This window comes from Peromyscus californicus, unplaced genomic scaffold, assembly GCF_007827085.1.
Source record: "Peromyscus californicus insignis strain IS unplaced genomic scaffold, ASM782708v3 Scaffold_3__1_contigs__length_106647218, whole genome shotgun sequence".
NCBI classification, from domain to species: domain Eukaryota; kingdom Metazoa; phylum Chordata; class Mammalia; order Rodentia; family Cricetidae; genus Peromyscus; species Peromyscus californicus.
The window spans coordinates 96171060-96194487 of NW_026294551.1; the positions used below are offsets into that span (position 1 = coordinate 96171060).

General features: G+C 43.2%; 1 protein-coding gene and 1 pseudogene across 3 annotated transcripts in view; one reads left to right on the top strand and one right to left on the bottom strand.

The window, feature by feature from the left end:
• Positions 1 to 23428, top strand: part of Hmox2 (heme oxygenase 2) — a 38447-nt gene that overhangs the window by 8103 nt on the left and 6916 nt on the right. Inside the window, exon 1 of one of the 3 annotated variants that reach the window (XM_052759293.1) lies at positions 561 to 690. The exons of 1 other annotated variant lie outside the window; for it this stretch is intronic. The gene's annotated coding sequence lies outside the window, so the exon portion shown is untranslated. Of the gene's footprint in view, positions 1 to 560; positions 691 to 2667; positions 2690 to 23428 lie in introns of those variants that run through there. One more of the 3 variants, XM_052759295.1, reaches the window with a different exon arrangement.
• On the bottom strand, positions 8597 to 22626 carry LOC128122644 (40S ribosomal protein S15-like; annotated as a pseudogene).

Here is a 23428-nt window from a genome sequence, read left to right on the forward strand (position 1 = left end):
GTTAGTAGAGGTGAACAAAGACCGGGAGTCAAGATTAACGTTTGCAATGGAACTGCCCAGAGCTGGCGTGTTAAGTGCCAAGTTGTCAAGGGGTACATGTCCAGATGACAGCTTGGCTCCTACATCCCTGAGCAGATAGAAGAGGTTTAAGCAAGAAAACTATGCCACTGTAAAACGTTCTTTCTTTTTTCTTTCTTTCTCTCTGTTTTTTTTGGGGTTCTGTTTGGTTGTTTTTTGTATGTTTGTTTGTTTTGCGGTGTTAGAATCCAATAATCCTTTCCCAAGAAGTTACATCCCCAATCTGTGTTTTTTTTTTTTTTTTTTACAAACTCTCACACTGTATCTCAGATTACCCTTAAACTCAGGGCAATCCTCCTGCCTGAGAACCCCCTCCCCCACGCCGAGTGCTGGGATTCCAGGCTGGAGCCACCATTCTCAACCAACGAACAGTTGACTTTTGTTGACACACTTCCTCTCCTGAACACTACCTTTGCCGACCCCGCGTGGAAGGCAGTATCAGCGTAGCCACGCGCCTCCCGCAAGCCGCTGACCGCTTGGGGGCGTGGCCTGCCAGTCCCCGCCCCTCGCTGCGTGCGCACGTCGCGTCGTCCTCGCGCTCGCCAGCTCGGTTACCGCGGCGCAGAGGGAATCACTGACGCGGAGACTGACGGACCTGCGGCGCGGCTGAGGGTGAGTGGCCCGCGCCGGTCCCGGCCTTCCCCGCCCGGGTCCTCGCTCGGCGGAAGCCCTCCGCCAGAGCTCTGCTCGGCTGGCCCGCCGCCGCGACTCGGCCGCCAGCCTGAGGGGACATCCGGCCGGAGGGCGGCCGGAAGCGGGCTGAGGCCGGGGAGCGGGAGACCGGGGAGACCGGGGGTCGCGGAGCGGGCACCGAGCGGGCCTCGAGCGTCCGCTGAGCCCGAAACCGCAGACGCCGCGCTCTGGACGACCTTTGAACTCCAGACCCAAGCGTCCCCCGCTGTCCCTGTGTGGCACAGCCCCTCCCTGCGTCCCCATTGCTCTTGAGGAGGTGACTCCGGGGTCGAAGTTAGTGCAGCTCAGCTCTGGAGCCCACCTGAGGTCCGGAGGAGTCCCGGGCGTCATGACGGCCTTCTTGGTCCGCCCTCCAGTGACTCCCCTCGGTGGGAAGTCACCTTAGACTCACTGTGGGGACTTCATGAGTGACCTCTGGTGCAGAGTGCAAGACTGGGAGGACTCAGCCTAGATGCAGCCAGTTGGTCTGGACCGCGAGGTCACCTGTCACCTCCAGAGCACAGGGCTCTAGGTGACTTAATTACCCTGTCAACGGCCAGGACCGCCTTACACAGTGTTTGCACAAGGGCTGTCTGTGTCATGCCGTTTAAATTGGTTCTGAAGGACCGACCGGTTGTTGTGGCCTGTGGCTCTTCATCCTTTACTGTGTTCTCTTGCTTGGCGCCACAAACTCAGCAGAGGGAGTGTGACCAGAGAGAGAGACTGCTTGCTCTGGAACCCTTTCTCAACCCTTCTGTTTTCCCACCTTTAAAATGAGATCATTTAGAGACCCGGGAGGTAAATCGATTAGCATCCCACAGTCAAGGTGATGATCTTAAATCTGCTGGCCTGCCTGGACGCCCTGCGCTCTTTCAGAAATGGATTGGAAATTAGAAACAGTTATGTTGTTCAAGTGGTCAAACTGGCCTTAAGCAGTCCCATCATGTAGAAGGAAATAACCCTGTTACTGGTTTTGTGCTTTTCTATTTTTGGTGTGGTGCTGTTTATAATCATTATTATAAACGTTATCATATAATGTATAATAATTATTATTAATAAAAATATTTATGAGCACATATTTTACCACTGAACCCTCAGCCCTACCCAGTGTTTTGTATTTTGAGAAATGGCTTCTTGCTATGTCTCTGCTGGCTGAATTTGAGATCCTTCTGCCTCTGTCTCCTAAGTGCCCTGGCCTAAACCATCTTTTTTTTTCCTATGGGACAGGGTCTCTCAAAATTATTTAGCCCTGACTGTCCTCGAACTGTGTAGACAGGCTTCAGCTCACAGAGATCCGCCTGCCTCTGACTCCCCAGTGCTGTGATTAAAGGCATGTACCATCATGCTGGAGCTGTGTGTTTTGATTACAGCATTTGTTAATGCTTTTAATTTCTTATCGGAGTGAAAAGTGTTTATTCCGAACATTTTCCAGAAACATTACAAGATGTAATCTTTGTTTGCTAGGAGTTCCCAGTTGAGCAGGACATTTATCAGTACACTTGATACAGTTGGTAAACACTGTCTAATACAGTGCCTCAGCCAGAACACTGATTAGGGCCTAAGAATCTGTGAGCCTTGGAAAGTTGCATGCTCATTGGATGACGTGATACTGCTGGGGACATGAAGAGGAAATCCTGTGATTCCTCCATAGTCAGGCTTGAGTTCCTTTTTTCCTTTGCTCAGGGAGGCCAGTTGAGATGCTGTTGGGTCACCAGAGTCAGGAAGATGAGTACTCTAGAAATGACAAGGCCATTGAGCTACAGAAGGTCAAATGTTAACTTCCTTTAACTTCCACAAATCTGTTGAAACTTGTGGACTCAGATGGTCGGGCCTACCATGATTTGTAAAAATTTCCTTTAACAGCTGACTCTTTCTCTACAGGACAGCTGGGCTTTGCATCAGGATTGCACCAAAAACTGGAGTATCACCCTTCCAGAAGGCAGGTCTTTTAGAACTGGAATTGTATAATTCAGAATAAACTTTGTAATTCAGCCGGGCGGTGGTGGCGCACGCCTTTAATCCCAGCACTTGGGAGGCAGAGCCAGGTGGATCTCTGTGAGTTCGAGGCCAGCCTGGGCTACCAAGTGAGTCCCAGGAAAGGCGCAAAGCTACACAGAGAAACCCTGTCTCGAAAAACCAAAAAAAAAAAAAATTTGTAATTCAGCTTGTCACTTATTAGAAAAACAATATAAAACCCCCAAATGTTTGTCTTTATACCTTACTGTCCATAGTTAAGTAAAAAGTTACTTGAACGGGGGCGGTGGTGGTGGTGGTGGTGGTGGTGGTGGTGGTGGTGGTGGTGGTGGTGGTGCACGCCTTTAATCCTAGCACTCGGGAGACAGCCAGGCAGATCTCTGTGAGTTTGAGGCCAGCTTGGTCTACAAAGTGAGTTCCAGGACAGGCTCCAAAGTTACACAGAGAAACCCTATCTTGAAAAAGCAAAAAAAAAAAAAAAAAAAAAAAAGTTACTTAAATGTATTCCTTTTTGGGGGAATTGGGGAGCAAAGAGTGGGAATTTTGAGGTTGGTACAAGATATGCTGCTGTAATCCCAGCATTTGGAAGAGTTCAAGGTCATCATTGGCTGCCTAGTGGGTTTGAGACTAGCCTGAGCTACTACTTCAGGGCTTATCTAAAAGAAAATAGGAAAAAAATGGCAAAAATAGGATAAAGGTTTTAAAGTTTTTGTTATAATCTGAATAATTTCTCATTTTTATAGGTGGAGATCATGTTATCAGTTCTTATTTTTGCTTATTTATTTATTTTTAAGATTTATTTATTTATTTATTATGGATACAGTGTTCTGCCTGCACATATCCCTGCAGGCCAGAAGAGGGCACCAGATGTCATTACAGATGGTTGTGAGCCACCATGTGGTTGCTGGGAATTGAACTCAGGACCTCTGGAAGAGCCCCAGTTCTTATTTTTAAATTATTTTTTATTTTATGTGCGTTGATGTTTTGCATGTATGTCTGGGTGAGGGTTTCAGATCCTCTGGAACTGGAGTTACAGATAGATAGTTGTGAGCTGCATGCGGGTTCTGGGAATTGAGCCCATGTCCTCTGGAAGAGCAGCCAGTGCCTCTCTCTGAGCCTCTCTCCAGCCCCCTTATTATCAATTCTTGAAAGTAGAGATTTTCTTGTTAAGAAATTACACATGTGCATGAGGGTTTATGTGCTTTTTCGCTTATGGGAGTTGATTCTCCTGCTGTGAGTTCTAGCAGTCAAGCTTAGTCAAGCTTGTACTTTTAGCAGATGAGCCATCTTGCTACCTGAGAAAGAGGTGGTTTTTTTGTTTTTGTTTTTGTTTTTTTGTTTTGTTTTTAAAATTTTATTTATTTATTTTATGTATATGAGTGGCCTATCTATCTACATGTATGCCAGAAGAGGGCATCAGATCCCACTATAGATGGTTGTGAGCCACCACCATGTGGGTGCTGGGAATTGAACTCAAGACCTCTGGAAGAGCAGCCAGTGCTCTTAACTGCTGAGCCATCTCTCCAGCCCCTGAAAGAGATTTTTTTAATTGGTTGTTTTGTTTGTTTAAGTTTTAAAAGTTGAGAGGAAGGAGGGAGGAGAAGGAGAGTTGTGGACGTCCGAGGACACCATGTGGGAATTGGTTCTCTCTTTCCACCATGGTAGGTCCCAGGGATCAAACTGAGATTGTCAGACTTGGTGGCAAATACCTTTACCCACTGCACTCTCACTGGCCCTGTTTTGCTTTCTTTTGAGACAAGGGTCTCTGTAGCCCAGGCTGGACTTGAGCTGGAGATCCTCCTGCTTCAGCCCTTGGAGTGCTGGGATCTCAGGTGTTTGCCATAATACACAGGTAAAACATGTACTACCTTTTTACTCTTAAAAAAAAGTTAGATTATTTTTACTTTATAAATATTTTGCCTGAATGCAAGTATGTGCACCACATATGTGCCTAGCATTTTCAAGTCCCTTGGATCTAGAATTATGGATGGCTGTAAGCCACCGTGTGGATGCTGGGAACTAAACCTGGGTCGTCTTCAAGAACAGCAAGTGCTTTTAACCACTGAGCCATCTCTCCAGTTCCTATTCTTTTATTTACTTTTTATTTTTTAAGATAGTCTCACCTGGCTAACCTGGAACTCCGTATAGTAGTGCCTCAAATTTGTAGGGATCTTCTTTCCTTTGCCTCCTAAGTATTGGGATAAATGTTTTCTTTCTTTTTTGAGACAGGGTCTCCCTCACTATGTATGCATTCCTGATTAGCCTGAACTCACAGAGATCTGCCCCTTCTGCCTCTCCAGTGCTTGGTTACTACCACACCTAGCCAAGCAGGTTCAGTTAACCCAATTCATGTTTAAGACATCTGCTCACTCACTTTCCAGGTCCTGGTGTGGTTTCTGAAAGCTGATATATAAACGAAAGTGTTTCCAAATGAGATCTGCTCACTGATTGGTTGAAAAGACACATGGTTCAGTGCTGTCCTTCCTTTTTTTTGGTTTTTCGAGACAGGGTTTCTCTGTGTAGCTTTGCGCCTTTCCTGGAACTCGCTTTGGAAACCAGGCTGGCCTCGAACTCACAGAGATCTGCCTGGCTCTGCCTCCCGAGTGCTGGGATTAAAGGTGTGTGCCACCACTGCCCGTTGACTTATTAATACTTTTTATCTACCATATGATTTTAGTAATTTAGTTGACTGGCTTGTCTCTTAAGTAGCTATTATGATCATATTTCTTTTTTTTGCTAGTCATGGAGATCCATAAATCTAAACATACAGATGAACTGAAGGAATGGTGGGCAGTGTACTTGAAATCGGAACTGTTCTGGCAAATCTAGAATTTGGTTTTGATACTGTTGTCTGTGGTTGCTAGCATGTGTAGAGTGTTACACCCTGTTGTGTTATCTTTTTACTTTTCCTGTCACCCTGATTTGAAAGCTATTTGAAATCCAGAACAAGATCTTAGTCCTCTTTTCTAGTTACAGAGCCCAGAGCATGATATTTGTTGACAGTATATAATGTCGTCACTTGCCCAAATAGCATGATTCCCTTTATAAATCCTTCATCTGCTGGTTTCTCTAGCAAAACTGCTGTGTCCTGCTGAGCCATTGCTATAGCCCCTCTTAAATTTTTTTTTTTTATTTTTAAAATTAATTTTTTTATGTAGAATCTTGTTATATAGCTCTGGCTGGTATTGTGTATAGCCAGGGTGGTCTCAAACTTGCAGCGGTCCTACTTTAGCCTTTCAAATGCTGGCATCACAGGTGTGTTCCCTTCCCCATGCGTACCTTATTATCCTTATTTTATTTTGACATAGCTTCTCACTAAATTATCGAGACTTGGGGGCTGGAGAGATGGCTCAGAGGTTAAGAGCACTGACTGCTCTTCCAGAGGACCCGAGTTCAATTCCCAGCAACCACATGGTGGCTCACAACCATCTGTAATGAGATCTGGCACCTTGTTCTGTATACATAATAAATAAATAAATCTTTAAAAAAAACTATCGAGACTGGCTTTGAACTTCCTATATAGCTCAGATAGGCCTTGAACTTTCCTTACCACTGCCTCCTGAGTAGCTGGGATTACAGGCCTGTGCCACCAGGCTTAATGTTCACACCCCCCCCTTTTTTTTTTTCTTTTTCCTTTGCTCTTTTTTTTCTTTCTCTCTGTCTCTGTCTCTCTGTCTCTCTCTCTTTTCTTTTTGGTTTTTTTTTGAGACAGGATTTCTCTATGTAGCTCTGGCTGTCCTGGAACTTGCTCTATAGACACGGCTGGCCTCAAACTCACAGAGATTCACCTACCTCCGCCTCTCAGGTGCTGGACTTGAAGGTGAGGGCTACCACAGCTGGATGCTCTTTTTCTTTTTATTCCTTGTGATTGTAGGGGTTGAATCCAGGGCCTTATGTATGTTAGGCAAGCACTCACTGCTGAGCTACATTTCTCTGCCTTCTCTGCTTTTACCGTTGGAGGGCCAGGGTTGAGCCAGTCTTGTCTTTGCCTAATAATAGCAAGTATTCCATTAGTAAGCAAACCCCTCCATTCTTCTGTTATATACTTAGATATTTATTATCTTCACTAAAATTCTGAAATGTTATATTTTCCTTGCTCTGATGACTCTCTGGTTTTTTTGTTTGTTTTGTTTTGTTTTTTTGAGACAGGGTTTTTCTGTGTAGCACTGGCTGTCCTGGAACTCACTCTATAGACCAGGCTGGCCTCAGATCCACCTGCCTCTGACTTTCAAGTGCTGGGATTAAAGGCATGCACCACCATGCCAGCTGTTTTAAATTTGTTTTTGTTTTTAATGTGATTGAGTGTTTTGCCTGCATGAATATATGTGCATGCCTAGAGGCCAGAAGAGGGCTTCAGTTCTCCTGGAACTGGAGTTACAGGTGGTTGTGAACCACCATGTGGGCACTGGGAATCAAACCTGGATCCTCTGGAACAGCCAGTGCTCTTAACCACTGAGCCATTTCTTCATCCCCTTACATTGACCTATTTAAAGGTTATAATGATTATTTAAAAAGATGTACATGGGACTGAGGAGGGGATGCCAGGAAAGTCTGATTTCTGATCCCTAGCCTGTATATAAAAAGCTAATATAAGGGTTGGAGAGATGGATCAGAAGTTAAAGAGAACCTACTGCTCTTGGAAAGGACTGGAGTTAGGTTCCCAGCACACATAATGAATGGGTGACTCACAGCTCCCTGTAACTTCTGCTCCACAGGATCCGATGCCCTCTTTTGGCCTGCACAGATACCTGCATGCTTGTACACATACACACAGATATACAGACACGCATCTTTTTTTTTTTTTCTGATTTTTATTTAATTTTATTTTATGTGCACTGGTGTTTTGTCTACATTCATTTCTGTGTTAGAGTGTTGGATCTCCTGGAATTGTAGTTACAGACAGTTGTGAGCTGCCATGTGGGTGCTGGGAATTGAACCCCAGTCTTCTGGAAGAGCAGCCAGTGCTCTTAACTACTGAGCCATCTCTCTAGCCCCCTGCCCCCAATATCTTAAAAAAAAATAAAAATAAAAAGCTCACATGGCAGCACTCATCTACAATCCCAGTGCTGGAGAGGTGGAGGTAGGCAGATTGCTGGAGTTTGCTGGCCAGCCAGCCAGTCTAGCCAAATCCGTGAGTTCCAGGCTGAGTGAGAGACCCTGTCTCAAAAAAAAAAAAAAAAAGAGGTGGAGAAGGAGAAGCCGTTGAGGAAGACACCTTATACCAACTTCTGGCCTACACATGTCCATACACTTATATAATTTAGCCCTCATAACAGTAGGAGGGATTTGTTCTTTGGACAGCTATGAAGTCAGGTTATCTGGCTTTTTTTTTTTTTTTTTTTTTTTTTGGTTTTTCGAGACAGGGTTTCTCTGTGTAGCTTTGTGCCTTTCCTGGGACTCACTTGGTAGCCCAGGCTGGCCTCGAACTCACAGAGATCCGCCTGCCTCTGCCTCCTGAGTGCTGGGATTAAAGGCGTGCGCTACCACCGCCCGGCGGGTTATCTGGCTTTTTAAGGCGGTACGTAGTTGTCTACTGATGACGTAAGGCACCAGACAAGACCCCGAGCTGCACATGTACAGAATCCTAACACCATGTCCTCTCTGAAATTTCAGCTCCCCTCCCACTCCCCAGACAAGATTTCTCTGTGTAGCTCTTTTTGTTCTGGAACTTGCTCTGTAGACCAGGCTGGCCTTGAACTCAGATCCACCTGCTTCTTTCTGCCTTCTGAGTGCTGGGATTAAAGGCGTGCACTACCACTGCCGCCACCACCACCACCACCACCACCACCACCACCACCACCACCACCACCACCACCACCACCCAGCTACAATTTACTCTTTCTAGTAGCTAATCTGCCCATTCTCTTTGAATTTTTCTGTATACATGATTGATTATACCAGTAACCATTGTCATATCATTTCAGCTTTACCTCATCTTTTCTCTCCAGAGAGGTCTGGGATTAGGACTGAAGTGTCCACTTTAATCCAGTGATTATTTTCATTAGAAAGTTCTGAAGCTATCCAGGAGCACAGGTAGAGGCACTGCCTTGGAATAAAAGATGCTCCTTCTATCTGGGAAACTCCAAGGGATTTAGGAGCCCTGTGACAAACTGGTCAAAACCAAAGTATCAGAACCAGGGTGGGTTTTTTTGTTTTGTTTGTTTGGTTTTTGTTTTTGGTTATTTTGTAAAGGGATCCTCTTGGAGCCAAGAAAATCACACACCATTGCTGATGGATCAGGGCCACAGAACAGACTCAGAAGCTGAACTGCCACTCTGAGCCAGAGAATTTGAGCTTTTAAGCATGAAAGCTACAAACATCTGTGCCAAGTTACTGTTATAGTTTCCACAAATCAGGATTCAAAGATTGCCCTATGTATTCCATCATTGTCAACCAACATAGAATGTAAGCTTTTCAGTTAGATTAGATTAGATTCATTTGTTCTTTTTGTTGTTAGGAACAGCCATAATGTTATGAGAGAACTAAAGATGCATAACAGAGTATTTCTATTGTTTAAGGAGGAGGTGGGTCAGCTATTGGAAGTTCCCCAGCTCTCTTGAGGGCTTGGGAACGTGAACTTTGTTTCACCCTACAGATAAAATGGAGTCTGGAGTCAAAATGGCAATATTTAGGCCAAGGGACCTTCATCTGATTCTCAGCACAATGAAAAATGGCAGATGATTATTTTTGGCAAATGGCCTTCCTCAGAAATGAACAATTATGTCTTTCTACCTGTTAGACAGTCATTCTACCAACTGAACTACATCCACACTCAGACTTTTGTTTTTGCTTTTCAGCAAATTATGGCTATTGATTTTTTTTCTTTGTGCTAATACTTAATGTCTTGACATAGTATTCTAAAATGTGAATTTGTGCTGCACGGCGGTGGCCTACACCTTTAATCCTAGCACTCAGGAGGCAGAACCAGGTGGATCTCTTGAGTTCTAGGCCAGCCTAGTCTACAGAGCAAGGTCCAGGACAGGCACCAAAACTACACAGAGAAACCCTGTCTTGGAAAAACAACAACAACAAAAAACCCCAAAACAAAAAAACCCAAAAAGCAAAATGTGAATTTTTTATACAGTTATATTGGTTTTACCTTCTTGTGGTTGGCTCCATTCTTGAAGGAACAAATGAGAAAAAACCCTGCTGCTGTGAAGTCCAAACTCAAGACAGTTGAGAGGACAAAAGGATTTGGGTCTGTCTGTCTCCCCATCCTCTCCCCAGGGACTAAACATGAGTCTTTATTGGCCACTGTTACTTAAGAGGGATGAAGTAGGAGGGGTGGATGGAACCCATACCAGGCTGGCCATGCTTCACAGCCTTCTACATGATGGAGAACTCCCTCAGGTAGTGGCCGATCATCTCTGGTTTGATTTCCACCTGGTTGAAGATCTTGCTGTTATACATGCCTACCATGCTGCCTATCATTTCAAACAGGATGATCCTGTCTCTCAGGTGTGTTGTTAACCCCATGGGTCTTTAACACCCATGGGCTTCTCCATGGGTGGCACCGCCTCTTTGGTTTTTTTCAGGTGCTTGAGTGCTGCTTCTGTTTCAGGCTGCTATTCAGGTGTCAGGGGCTGCCTCTTTCGGGCTCTGTACAAGTTCATCAGCTGCTCGTAGGATATGTCCAGTAGTTGGTCCAGGTCCACGCCATGGTAGATGAACTTGTGGAAGGTCTGCTTTTTCTTCTGCTCCACTTCAGCCAATCTTGGCAATTGATCGGAAAAGGATTTGTGGTTTTTTTTTTTTTTTTTTTTTGGTTTTTCGAGACAGGGTTTCTCTGCGTAGCTTTGCGCCTTTCCTGGGACTCACTTGGTAGCCCAGGCTGGCCTCGAACTCACAGAGATCCGCCTGGCTCTGCCTCCCGAGTGCTGGGATTAAAGGCGTGCGCCACCACCGCCCGGCTGGATTTGTGTTTTTAAACTGATCTAGACAAGAGGGAGTGTCTGATGGAGGCTGAGAAGCATTTGTTACCATGATTGTTAAAAATTTGCTCCTGGTGGCTGGAGAGTTGTCTCAGTGGTTAAGAGCAAGAAATGTTCTTGCAGAAAGAAGACCTAGGTTCAATTCCCAGTACTCATATGGTGGCTCACAACCATTTATAATTCTAGTTCCAAATCTGATTCCTACTTCTGACCACTGAGGTCACCGGTATGCACATGGTATATAAATACATGCAAACAAAACATTCAATACACTTTAAATAAACAAATCTAAGCCTGGGCTACAGAGTAAGTTCTATGACAGCCAAGGCTGCCCACAGAGAACCCCCCCCCCCATTTTTTATTTTATTGTTTGGTTTTTGAGACAGGGTCTCTCTGCATAGCCCTGGCTGTCCTGGAACTTGTTCTGTATAGATCAGGCTGGCCTTGAACTCAGAGATTCACCTGCCTCTGCTAGGATGAAAAGCGTGTGCTGCAGAAACACAGCTGGATTTTTTTTTTTAAACTTTGCCTCAACCTTTGTCTCTGTTTCTTAACTCCCCTGGAGATACTCATGGGGAACACTATTTTTCTTATTTTATTCCTATAGTGGCACTGCCTTTAATCCTAGTACTTGGGAGGTAAAGGGAGTCGGGTCTGAGTTCAAGTCCAGCCTATTTTGCATAGTGAATTCCAGGACAACCAGAGTTACAAAGTCAAAGAATAAAAGGTGGGTTTTTTTTGTTGTTGTTTTTAAAAATTTTCCTGTATTAGTCCATATCTTGTGTATGTGTGAGTGTGTTTGCATGTCCATGTGGAGACCAGAGGTCAACTTCAGGTATCTTCTCTAGGTTGCTTTTTCCCCCTTGTATTTTGTCAGAGTCTTACTGAACCAGGGCTTGCAGTTGGGGCTCTGCTGTCTTTCGTTAATGAACCTGCAGGCTCATTATACAGTCCCACCTCTGTATCTCTCCTCTCCTATCACTGGGGTTGTTGCAGGTGTATGCCACCACGCCCAGCTTTTATGTGGGTACTGGGGAATCATAGGTCTTCATGGTTACACAGCAAGTGCTTTACCCACTGAGCCATCTCTCTAACTCCACTAGGCAAGCATCCTACTACTGGATTGTATTCCCAGCCATTTTGTTTGTTTATTTATTTGTCTTTAAAAGGTGAAGTGGGGGTGTAATTACTAGCAGAGTGCTTGCCTATTATGCCCTGAGGCTATGGGTTTGGTCTCTAGCACTTCCAAAACGAAACAAACCTAGAGGGACTTATGTTCTCAGACTTTCAAAGACCTTAACACAGAATTCAAAGTACAAGGGTGTTAACTGTGTCCTTATCTGTGGAAAGTGAGGGAACCTATTTAAAATCAATGTCACCCAATATTTCTCCTTTGGATCTTGAGCAGAAAGCACTGCATGCCTGATAGCCCTAAGGCCAGTCCCTACTACCCCTTGATAGGAGTTTCTACTATTAAAATGTGACTAAAAAAATGCTTACTCCAAAAGAAAACAAATTTTAAAAATGCTTACTTTCATAGGGCATGGTATTGTATACCTATAATTCCATCAGTTGGGTGGCTGAAGCAAGAGGTTAGTAAATTCTAAGACAGTCTGGATTACATAGTGATACTGTGTCATAAACTAACAGGCTTACTCTCTTGCTAGCTATTTTCTCTATTTCTGTAATTAGATTTTATTTATTTGTATGTATGTGAGTTTGTGTACATGTATGTGATATCTGTGCAGGTGCCCACAGAGGCCAGAAAAGTGTTTAATTCACTGGAGCTGGAGTTGCAGGCCTTATGTGAGTTCTAGGAAACTTTCTTGGGTTCTCTGGGAGAGCAGCAAGCACCCTTAACTGCTGAGTCGTCTCTTTAACCTCTCGGGGATTCATCTGGTTATTTATTCATTGTCCTCTGTCATCAGCTCTTTGAGCATGCCTCACTTTTGAGAATAGTTCTTAATTCTGGAAGTCATTTATTTAACAAACTCTCGATTAGGTGGATGCATCATAACATACACAGGAGAAACTTGTAGTAAGGTTGATGTTATAAAGGACTTACTAATAAACTTGCTTAGGAAATACTAAATTACACAAATAATTTAACTAAAGGAGCATTGTCTCCTGGAAGATAAGTAGTGTACTGATCAGGTTTGTTAGAAACTATTAGAAAATTTTGTACTATAATTGAAGCTTAGGGTTACTGACTTAAAACCAGCCATTAGGCCCACCCTCATATCAAAGAACATGTTCAGGGATAGCTCAAGGGGGCCAGCACAGGGCCATAACCATCATCAAGACCTGGTCTGCCATTAAGTCTCCTGAGCTCTTATCAGGAAAAATATAATTCTGCCAACTGGGCAAGATAAACCTGAGTAACAACTCCAGAAAGAACAATGCTGGCATACTTTTTATCCTCCCGCCCCCCCTCCCCTCTCTTTTTTTCTAACACTGGTGTACTTAAGAAATAATTCTGTCAATATCAAGATATAATTCTGGTAGTATCTTTGCTGTGTCAGTCTCCCATCTGTCCAAGTGGCCAGACTTGCAGTCTCTTGTCTCTGTTTAAATTGTTCAAAGTGTAACCTGGGGCTGGGACTGAAAGAGATTTAAGGATGACAATGTATGTGGAATGTATAAGCCTAAGGTGTATATAAATTAGTAAAATCTTCTATTCGATGCCAGGATCTTGTTACTAAAGAGTTTTTCCTTTATTAATCTCTAGGTATGCAGAGTGAATTCTCAGGAGACAGAAAAAATGAGTTGTAATCTAAAAAATGTACAAGCACTTATAAAAGGTCTTATTTAGCCTTACTCTAACTAGAGAAACACTTCATTGCTGAGCTGTGTCTTTAGTCCTTTTTAAATGTTAACTTAGTAAATTTCTAGGCTGCCCTTGAATTTACTTTCTGGCCCAGGCAAGCTTTGAACCTGCCATCTTTCTGCCTTCACTTCTTGATTAGCTAGGATTACATACCTGAACCACCATTATGTCACTTTTATATGTACACAATATGTACTTTTGATCATACCTACTTCCCTATTACCCCAGCATATTCCCCACTTTTTGTTTGTTGTTTTTGAGATAGGGTCTTGCTATGTAGCCCTGTCTGGCCTGGAATACACTATGTAGACTAGGCTGGCCTCAAATTTGTGACAGTCCTCTTGCCTTAGCCTCTTGACTGCTGGGATTACAGCTGTGCACTACCACATCTAGCATGTTTTGAGACAGTCCAGCTGGCCTCAGACTCCTATCTTTCTGTGTCAACATTGTGAGTTTTGGAATTACAGGTGTGTGTAGTCATGTCTTGCAGCTTGACAGTTTTAGAACTCATTAATTTCTTATAACTACCTTGCAGAATTGTTACTACAAAGGTATGTGGTAGAACCAGGGTTTGCTCCTGGTTGTGAGCATTGAAAACCAGTGCTTTAACCACTGCCACATCAACGTGCTGCTGCCTCTTGTCCTCTGCGTAGCCAGGAGACTTCTCAGTTGGCTGGCTGATTTTAGCTTTCATTGAGTGCTTACTAGTGGTGAGGCTCTAGAGATCATCACTCCGTGCACCATTTCAGCTTCTTGTGTGCTGTAACAGCACACATGATGGACTATTATGCAGGGAGGATGTCTTGGCATATACCTGCTATTAGATTTGGTGAACTCATTTTCTAGAAACTTTCACGTGGAGAAATTCCATCTTCAGATCATAGGATAATGTAGAATGATACTGAAATGTGTATCTAAATGAATAGTCATATACTGCATTCATGTAAACAGCAAATGACTGTTTGGTTGGAAAGAATCTACTAGTCAGGAAAATAACACAACTCTGGAAATTTCCAGTATAGATCAAATAATTCAAGGCAGCAGCCTGTTACCTCTTTTCCTCAATCCTGGAAAGTATCATTGAGGAGCTGAAATGTCTAGAAAACTTTCCTAGAAATCTAATTGAAGGTTCTTCTGCTAAGTTATCACTGTGTCACTATTATTTCTTTCTTTTTAAATATGACTATGAGGTATGTTATGAATAATTTTTTGCTAACAGTGAAATTTTATGAATGATTATGAATTTATCTTAATAAGTTTTGTTGAGGATATAGATCATTTGGTAGACTGCTTGCTTTGTATGTGTGAGGTTCGGGGTTCGATCCTCAACAAAATAAAAGTTTGATTGGATTAAAGTTCATCCCTGTATATTGGTCTGTATCTGAGAGTCTTTTAAAAATACTTTTTTATTTTTAATTATGTGTATATGTGTCCTGGGTGTGTTTGTACAGTGCCTGCAGAGGCCAGAAGAGGGTGTCAGATCCCCAGGAGCTAGAGTTGTGAGTCACCCAACATTGGTGTTTGAATCTGAATTCAGTTCCTTACCAAGAGCAGCAATGTGCTCTTAGTTGCTGAGCCATCTCTTCAGCCCCTGGGAGGCTTCTTAGCAAACAAAAAGCTTCATGAGTCTATACGCAGGTGTGTGGCTCTTCCTATGACACATAGTTGTCCATATGTAAACTAGCCCCTATTTGATGAGAGAACACAGTTGAGGACTATGGTGATATTTTATTTGTACTGAAATGTGATTTTAATTGTATGTTAATGAATAAAGTTGCCCGGGGGTCAGAGCTACTAGAGCCATAGCAAGAGCATGGCAGTGGTGGCACACGCCTTTAATCCCAGCACTTGGTAGGCATAGCTAGGTAGTTCTGTGTGTTCAAGGATACAGCCAGCATTGGAGACACACGCCTTTAATCTCAATACCAACCATAGAAGACCTGTAAGTCTCTACAGACAGGCAGTGACGAGGCAGTCATGTGTTTGGGTTTACAACCAATAAGAAGGTAGAACAGAAAGTCTATATAAAGACAGACAGACAGGAAGTAGGTCTCTTTTGGAGAGCTCTCTTGGCTGAAGAGGGCTAACTGCAGCAGGCGGGTAATGCTCTTAGCTCTGATCTCTTGGCTTTCGTCTTTGCATTGGCTCTGTGTTTCTTATTTAATAAGACGGTTGGTTACATCTACAGAGGACCCCCTCCTAGGGACTCCTGGTGCCTTGCTTATTAAGGTAGGAAGGGAAAACATAAGTTGGATGTGTAGTTCCTCTGACAGTTCAAGTATAGGCTGCGCTAAGAAATTCAACCCTTTTACTCTCAATCTGCCCAGCTGTTCTTTATTCCCTACTACCACAGATGCAAAGCTGTGTGAAACAATAAGAACTTAATATTGTTTTATTTCCCCCAATTCCTCTTACACTTTCCAAGCAGCATACATTTTCTTTCTTTTTTTTTTATTAATACATTTAATCATTTTTTAATTTTATGTGTGTTTTGCCTGTATATGCACCTCTTACATTCCTGGTGCCTGAAGGATTCAAAAGAGGGCATTGGATCCCCTGGAACTGGAGTTCTAGGAGGTTGTGAACCACCAAGAGGGTATTGGGAGTTGAACCCCAGTCCTCTGGAAGGGAGAGCAAGTGCTCTTAATCACTCACCAGGCATCTCTCCAGCCCCATCAGCATACATTTTTAGAAGTAGGTGGGACTGCTTATATTTTTAAATAATCAGTATACAATTGACACACAGATTCTTGTTTGTTTGTTTTTATTTTTTTGAGACAGAGTTTCTCTGTGTAGCCCTGGCTGCCCTGGAACTCACTCTGTAGACCAGACTGTCTTCAAACACAGAGATCCCCTGCCTCTGTCTCCTGAGTGCTGGGATTAAAGGCATGTGCCACCACCGCCAGTCCGGCACACAGATTCTTGTAACTAAATCTTCTGTTTCAATTGCTATGGTAACTAGTGCTATAGAGTTGTGAGGACCCTATTGTGACCTCTAGTGTAGGAATGCCCCCAGAGTCTCTTACTTGATTGTCCACCAAGGCCTGATAGGTCTGGCTGCTTCTCCCCAGGCACCAAGTGTTGGTGTGCCACCTCCCCCTTTGGGTTGCCCTCTTAAAAAAGCAGGCCTTACCAAGGAACAATCATCTTGGATTGCATAACCTAAATGAGCCAAGGTAAGCTTTTGCGGGACAGGAAGTAGCAGCTCTCAATCTTTGTGTGTATGTATGTGCGTATGTGCATGTTGGAGGCCAGAGGTCAACACTGAGTATTTTGCTTATTCCTTCTCTATTGGTGAAATTATTGTGGCCACTCCACGTAGTTAAAAGGGAGGTTTATCTTGTGGGGGAACTCACGTAGTTAAAAGGGAGGTTTATTTTGTGGGGGAACTTACAAGTGAAGGGATAGTTTACAGGGTCTGGGAAAGGTGTAGCACAGTCTGGCGGTGTTCTCTGGAGAACTCCACTAGGTCTACCTCCAGCTTCCAGGGTCCAGGAACCAAGGGAGCTGGCGCATCTGGGTCTTCAGGGTCCTCTCTTGGCCCCGCCTTGTAGGCGTGACAGTTACCGAAGCCTCAGTGGGGGTTGGAACTTCCAGATCAAAGCTGGAATGGCTACCCACTACACTTCTCCATCTTAGTTGTGTTTTGTTTTTATTTTCCTTTGGTTTTTTCGAAACAGGGTCAGGGTTTCTGTGTAATAGCCCTGGCTGTCATGGAACTCACTCTGTAGACCAGGCTGGCCTCAGACTCACAGTTCTGCCTGTCTCTGCCTCAGGGGATTAAAGGTGTGCTCCACCACCTTCCGTTCCCACCTTAGTCAGATATTCTGACTAAACTTGTTGCTCATTGATTTGGTGAGGCTGGCTGGTCAACGAGCTCCAGGGATCTGCCTTTCTCCCCATTCTCTCAGAATTGAGGTTACAGAGTGTCATTGTTTTTATGTGAGTCATGTGGATCTGAATGGAGGTTTTTGTTTTTGTTTTTGTTTTTTAATTGATTTTTACCCACTGAATAGTCTCCTGAGCTCCTGGCTCTTTAAATGGAAGTTTAAGCATTTATGTCTCTGAAATCATGGGGTCATATTTTCATCCTGAAACAACAAGCTGTGTAATACCTTCACGGTTATTATACATACCCTCGGTTTCTGTGTAGCCTGTAGTCCATGGTAATACCACACCAACTCTCACATGCATGAACCAGTGAAAATTAGTTGGGGACACAGGAGGAATCTCTTACATTCTGAATGACTCGAGTTTAGTGTTATCTCTCTCTCTCTCTCTCTCTCTCTCTGTCTCATTACATTAGACTAAGGAGGCAACACCAGGCCTCCGAGATTGTTTCATTTTAGTTTTCTTCCTTTTTTTAAAAGATTTATTTATTTTTATGTGCATTTATTTATTTAGTTTTGCATTTCTGTCTGTGTGAGGATGCCAGGTCCCCTGGAAATAGAATTAGAGACAGTTGTGAGCTGTCATGAGGGTACTGGGAATTGAACCGGGTCCTCTGGAAGAGCAGTCAGTGCTCTTAACTAGTTGGTGAGCCACCTCTCCAGCCCCCTGCTTTAATTTTATAGTTAGTGGAACATTGCTCAAAAGTGACTTAGACTGGGTAGTAGTGGCGCATACCTTTAATCACAGTGACGCTCAGGAGGCAGAGGTAGTTCTGTGAGTTCAAGGCCAGCATGGACTACAAAGCCAGTTCCAGGACAACCAAGGCTGTTATACAAAGAAACACTGTCTTGGGGAAAAAAAAAACCAACACCAAAACTTTGTGTTGCTGTTCTAGAGGACCCAGGTTCAATTCCCAGCACCCACATGGCAGCTCATAACTGTCTAACTCCAGTTCCAGGGGACCTGACACCCTCAACACCAATGCACATAAAATAAAATTTAAAAAAAATTCCAAACTTAGACTGACGAGTATCCAGATCTGTCATACTTGTGACCTGCTGCTCTGTCCTCTACTTTTTGCCCTACAGGAATAGTTAGCTCCTAAAGCTTTTTGGTCTTACTAGAGAGGAAAGTACCTGGGAGCTGGGTTTGTGGAATTAATTCGGAGTCGTCTTAATTGCTGACTCTTTCCCTCCATCCCAAAATGTGATTCTCAGTTGTTTGTTGGTTTTTTTTTTTTTTTTTTTTTTGGTTTTTTTTTTTTTCGAGACAGGGTTTCTCTGTGTAGCTTTGGAGCCTGTCCTGGAACTCACTCTGTAGCCCAGGCTGGCCTCGAACTCACAGAGATCTGCCTGCCTCTGCCTCCCGAGTGCTGGGATTAAAGGCGTGCGCCACCACCGCTTGGCTTGTTTGTTTTTTTTTTAATATCTTTATTTAAAAATTGTGTGTGTGTGTGTGTGTGTGTGTGTGTGTGTGTATATATATATATATATATATATATATATATATATATAGTGTATTTTGGTCCTATAATTTACAGTTCTTGTTTTTAGAGAAGCTGAAGCTACTATAAAAGTGACAGTCGCCGGGCGGTAGTGGCGCACGCCTTTAATCCCAGCACTCGGGAGGCAGAGCCAGGCGGATCTCTGTGAGTTCGAGGCCAGCCTGGACTACCAAGTGAGTTCCAGGAAAGGCGCAAAGCTACACAGAGAAACCCTGTCTCGAAAAACCAAAAAAAAAAAAAAAAAAAAAAAAAAAGTGACAGTCATTGTGACTATCCACAGGGTACATAGTTTTAAGCTTGCTCAAAATTGTCAATTGTCAGATCTTTTTTTTTTCTCTTTCTTTTCTCTTTTTCTTTTTGGTCAAAATTGTCAGTTGTCTGTAGATGTAACCAACCATCTTATTAAATAAGAAATACAGAGCCGATTCAGAGAAGAAAGCCAAGAGGTCAGAACTAAGAGCCTTACCCTTCCTGCTTCAGCCAAGAGAGCTCTCCAAAAGAGACCTACTTCCTGTGTGTTTGTCTGTATATAGTCTTTCTGTTCTGCCTTCTCATTGGTTGTAAACCCAAACACATGACTGCCTCGTCACTGCCTGTCTGTAGAGACTTACAGGTCTTCTATGGTTGGTATTGAGATTAAAGGCGTGTGTCTCCAATGCTGGCTGTATTCTTTTACACACAGATCTACCTAGCTCTGTCTACCAAGTTCTGGGATTAAAGGCGTGTGCCATCACTGCCATGCTCTTGCTATGGCTCTAGTAGCTCTGACCCCCGGGCAACTTTATTTATTAACATACAATTAAAATCACATTTCAGTACAAATAAAATACCACCATAGTTGTCAGATCTTTTTTTTTTTCTCTTTTCTCTTTCTTTTTGGTTTTTCTAGATGGGGTTTCTTGGTATAGCCCTGGCTGTCCTGGAACTCACTCTGTAGACCAAGGTGGCCTCCAACTAGCAGAGATTTGCTTGCCTCTGCCTCCCAAGTGCTGAGACTAAAGGTATATGCCACTACCTGCCCAGCATTTTATTTATTTATTTATTTATTTAAAATCAGTTTTTTCTTAATGGTTATCTAGGGTTGACTCCCCTCCCCCCCCCAGCATTTCTTTTCTTTTCTTTTTTTTTTTTTTTTTTTTTTTTTTGGTTTTTCGAGACAGGGTTTCTCCGTGTAGTTTTGGTGCCTGTCCTGGATCTCGCTCTGTAGACCAGGCTGGCCTCGAACTTACAGCTATGCAAGGATGTGTGTTTCATAAATCAGACTCAAGTTTTTGTCACTGAAGTCCTTACTTTTCCAGGATTTCCTGTCTGGTCTTGCTCTTTATCAAGGGGTTGATAGTCATCTATTCAGTGAACTGTGGGATTGAACTTCCACAAATCAAAATGAAGAAAGCATGACATTTATGTATCAGATTTCCTGAGGAATGAACAGCAGTCCCAGAGACCTTGGGCCATTTATTCTAGAAACTCAAACTGTTTTCTTAGATAATGTGGTTTCCTTAGAATGTTGAGAGGCTCCTGTTATCAAATGTCTTGTTGGGTTAGAGCTGATCTTGCTCTCTGTTGTCCCCAACATCCAACACAGCTAAGCCGAGCTGAGCCAGCATTGAAGAAAACCTGTATTGTAGGATTTCTTTCTTGCCTTGGTCACATGTCTTACCTTGAAAAGAACAGATGTTGCCATTTTCCTCACACTGCTGCAGAAGGGCTAAGTTTTCTGGTATGTGTCCAGAATCATCTGAATTGACTGGATTTCTCATGCTTCCTTCTTGCTTGTTTCACATTCACCCAGCTTCTCTTTCGTAGTTTTTGTGTTGTTTGGGACAGGGTCTCATGTATCTGAGGCTGGCCTTGAACTCATTTGTATCCAGGGATGACTCCTGATCCTCCCATCTCCACTTCTCAAGTGCCGACTTGTGCTATCGTACCCAGTTTACTAAACCCAGCTGGGGATTGAACCCCAGAGCTTTCCCAGTTGTTCATTCTTACCAACTTTCTCAATAAGAGAGAAGCATTTGAGGCAGCATTGCATTTCATACAACATTGTGATGTATGGTATCTCATTTTAGTTCTCACAGCATATTTGAGAAGGTAAAGCAAATTTTGTTTGCCTGTTTAATAGATGAGGAAACACAGCTTCAGGAAATTATGACTCACACACTGCCAAGAACTAATTAGTATGGAGACCTTATCTCTCAAACCCAAATATTTTTATCCCTAAAGATCAGGCCCTATATTTGGAGTCAAGCTTCCACTCTGGAAGATAAGCTGGGTTTCTAGTAATAATTAACAGTAGGTAGGAGTCCAGAAGTAGCTTCAGCATACTGGCAAATCCACTCAGCATGTCCCTCTAATACCAGGTGGTGGCTTATCTAGAAAATAGGTCACATAGTCTCTGTACATCCATTGCTAAATGGGATGTAAAACTGGCCCTTGATATTTAGTTAATTTTTTAAAAAATTCTTCTAATTACTTGAGGAGTTTTGGGGGTGTGCTTTGTGTGGGCGAATGTAGGCTTGTTTGGAGGTGAGATGGCACCTTTTTGAGAATTGGTTCACCCACCACTGTGAGTTCTAGGAGTTGAACTTAGGTTTCCAGGCTTATGCTCAAGCATTTTTACCCTGAGCCATCTTACGAGTTTATGTGAAATTGATTATTATAAAAATGCTAAATTTTACTCTCCCCGCCTCCCCTGGCAGTTTTGTATTGTTTTGAGATAGGGTCTTGTATGTAGCTCAGGCTAGCCGTGGCAGTCATAGCATTCCTCTTGTCTCCACTCCTCAATTTCTGTGATAACAGGCACACACATGCATGAATGCTAGATTTTAAAGGAACTAGGTTTATTATGATGATGTTTCTTGGTTGTCCTGGCATGGTCTGATAAGCTCATCCAGAGGTGCCTAATACTGTTTCCATTTCCTAAGGTTGCTAATGTGATCACGTTGTACACAGTAAGCATACATAATTATTTGTCAGTTAAACTTGGAAGGTAAAGAGAACAGAGAACTAGATCTGAAGTTAAAATTCAGATCTCATAGTGGTTAATTTAGCATCATGGCACCCAGTTATACACCCAACACACAACTTTCATTTAGCTTATATGCATTCTGTGTGTACATTGTAATAGTTATAAGTCAGATTGGAGGCTCCGTAGGCTTCTGTGCTGTGATATTGGACCCTGATAAATGTGAGTCTGGGGCAATCTTGATCTGCCTTATGGGAAGCTTCTGGTTTAACTGGGGGCAGTCACATATAGGATAGCATGGTACCATTTCTATATAAGAGTGAAGTCTTGAGCCATAGACAGCCTTCTAGGAAGCAGGCAGGGGACTCACAGTGACGGTGAGAACCTTGGTGCCCAGCAGAAATCCATTCAAAGAAGGACTCCTGATCAAGTCTTGGTAAAGAACGCTAGGAGCAGCCACTTAACCTCCCTATGCATATGGGTTAATAACAGTGACTCGTATTGTGGGCATAAACTCACTGTTGCTGAGTGTCACTGCCCAGTGAGTCAGGCTTGCAGCATTGTTCTAATGCCAGGGAGCAGGTCACCCTGCCGTTCCTTTTCTGTTACCTAATTTCAGCAACCTGCTCCTTTCCTTCAGTGCAGAATGAATACCAGACGTCTTTTCATTCTTTAGATCATCAGATGGGAAATGACCATAATAGAGTCCTTAGGTTACATTTCTGCCTGGCAGCAGTGCTCTGAATTACCTGGCCTTGCGAAATTTGCTGGAGTCAGTCTCCATGAAGTAGAGTTTCTTTGAATAACATCTGTTATTTCAGAAAGTCTTAATGCTTTCACAGTGCTTTACCAGGAGCAGCAGATTTGAGGTAGATGTTCTAGATGTGCTGTGTGGGTACCTCTTGCTGGAAGTCTCTGATAGGAACTTGCTGCTTCACTCAAATTAGGTATTAGAATGAAAACCAGTAGCTGATTGGGAAAACAGCTGACAGTATGGAAATTATGGAGTAGCAGGTTTTTTTTTTTTTTTTTTTTTTTTTTGTGTGTGTGTGTGTGTGTGTGTGTGTGTGTGTGTGTTTTTAAGAGGGGTGGAGTGGGCTGGGGCACAGATGACCTTTCTGCTGCAACTTGTGGTAGCAGAAGGGCCAAGGACTGATTTCCTGTTGAACAGCAGAGCAGATCTTAGCTAGCTTGCTTATACCAACCAATTTCTATCTCTGGGTTTCCTTTTTACCCTTTGCTTCCCTGCATCTCTCTCCTTCCCTTTTCCCTCTTTCTTTGCAATAGGACAATGCTACTTTACGTAAACGAAACAGCCGGTTGGCTAATTTGTCCAACAAAAACTATGAATGAAGAGTTTTCCAAATTCCCTCCCTCTCATTTTTAATGTACTTATATGATGATGTAATCCCTGCTGGGCAAGCCACACCCCTGGCCCTGTACAGTGCTCTGCTGTTTATATATAGTTGTAGTCAGTGGTTTGGATTGATTTTTGTTTGTTTTTCAAGACAGGGTTTCTCTGTGTAGCCCTGGCTTGTCCTGGAACTCACTCTGTAGACCAGGCTGGTCTCAAACTCACAGAGATC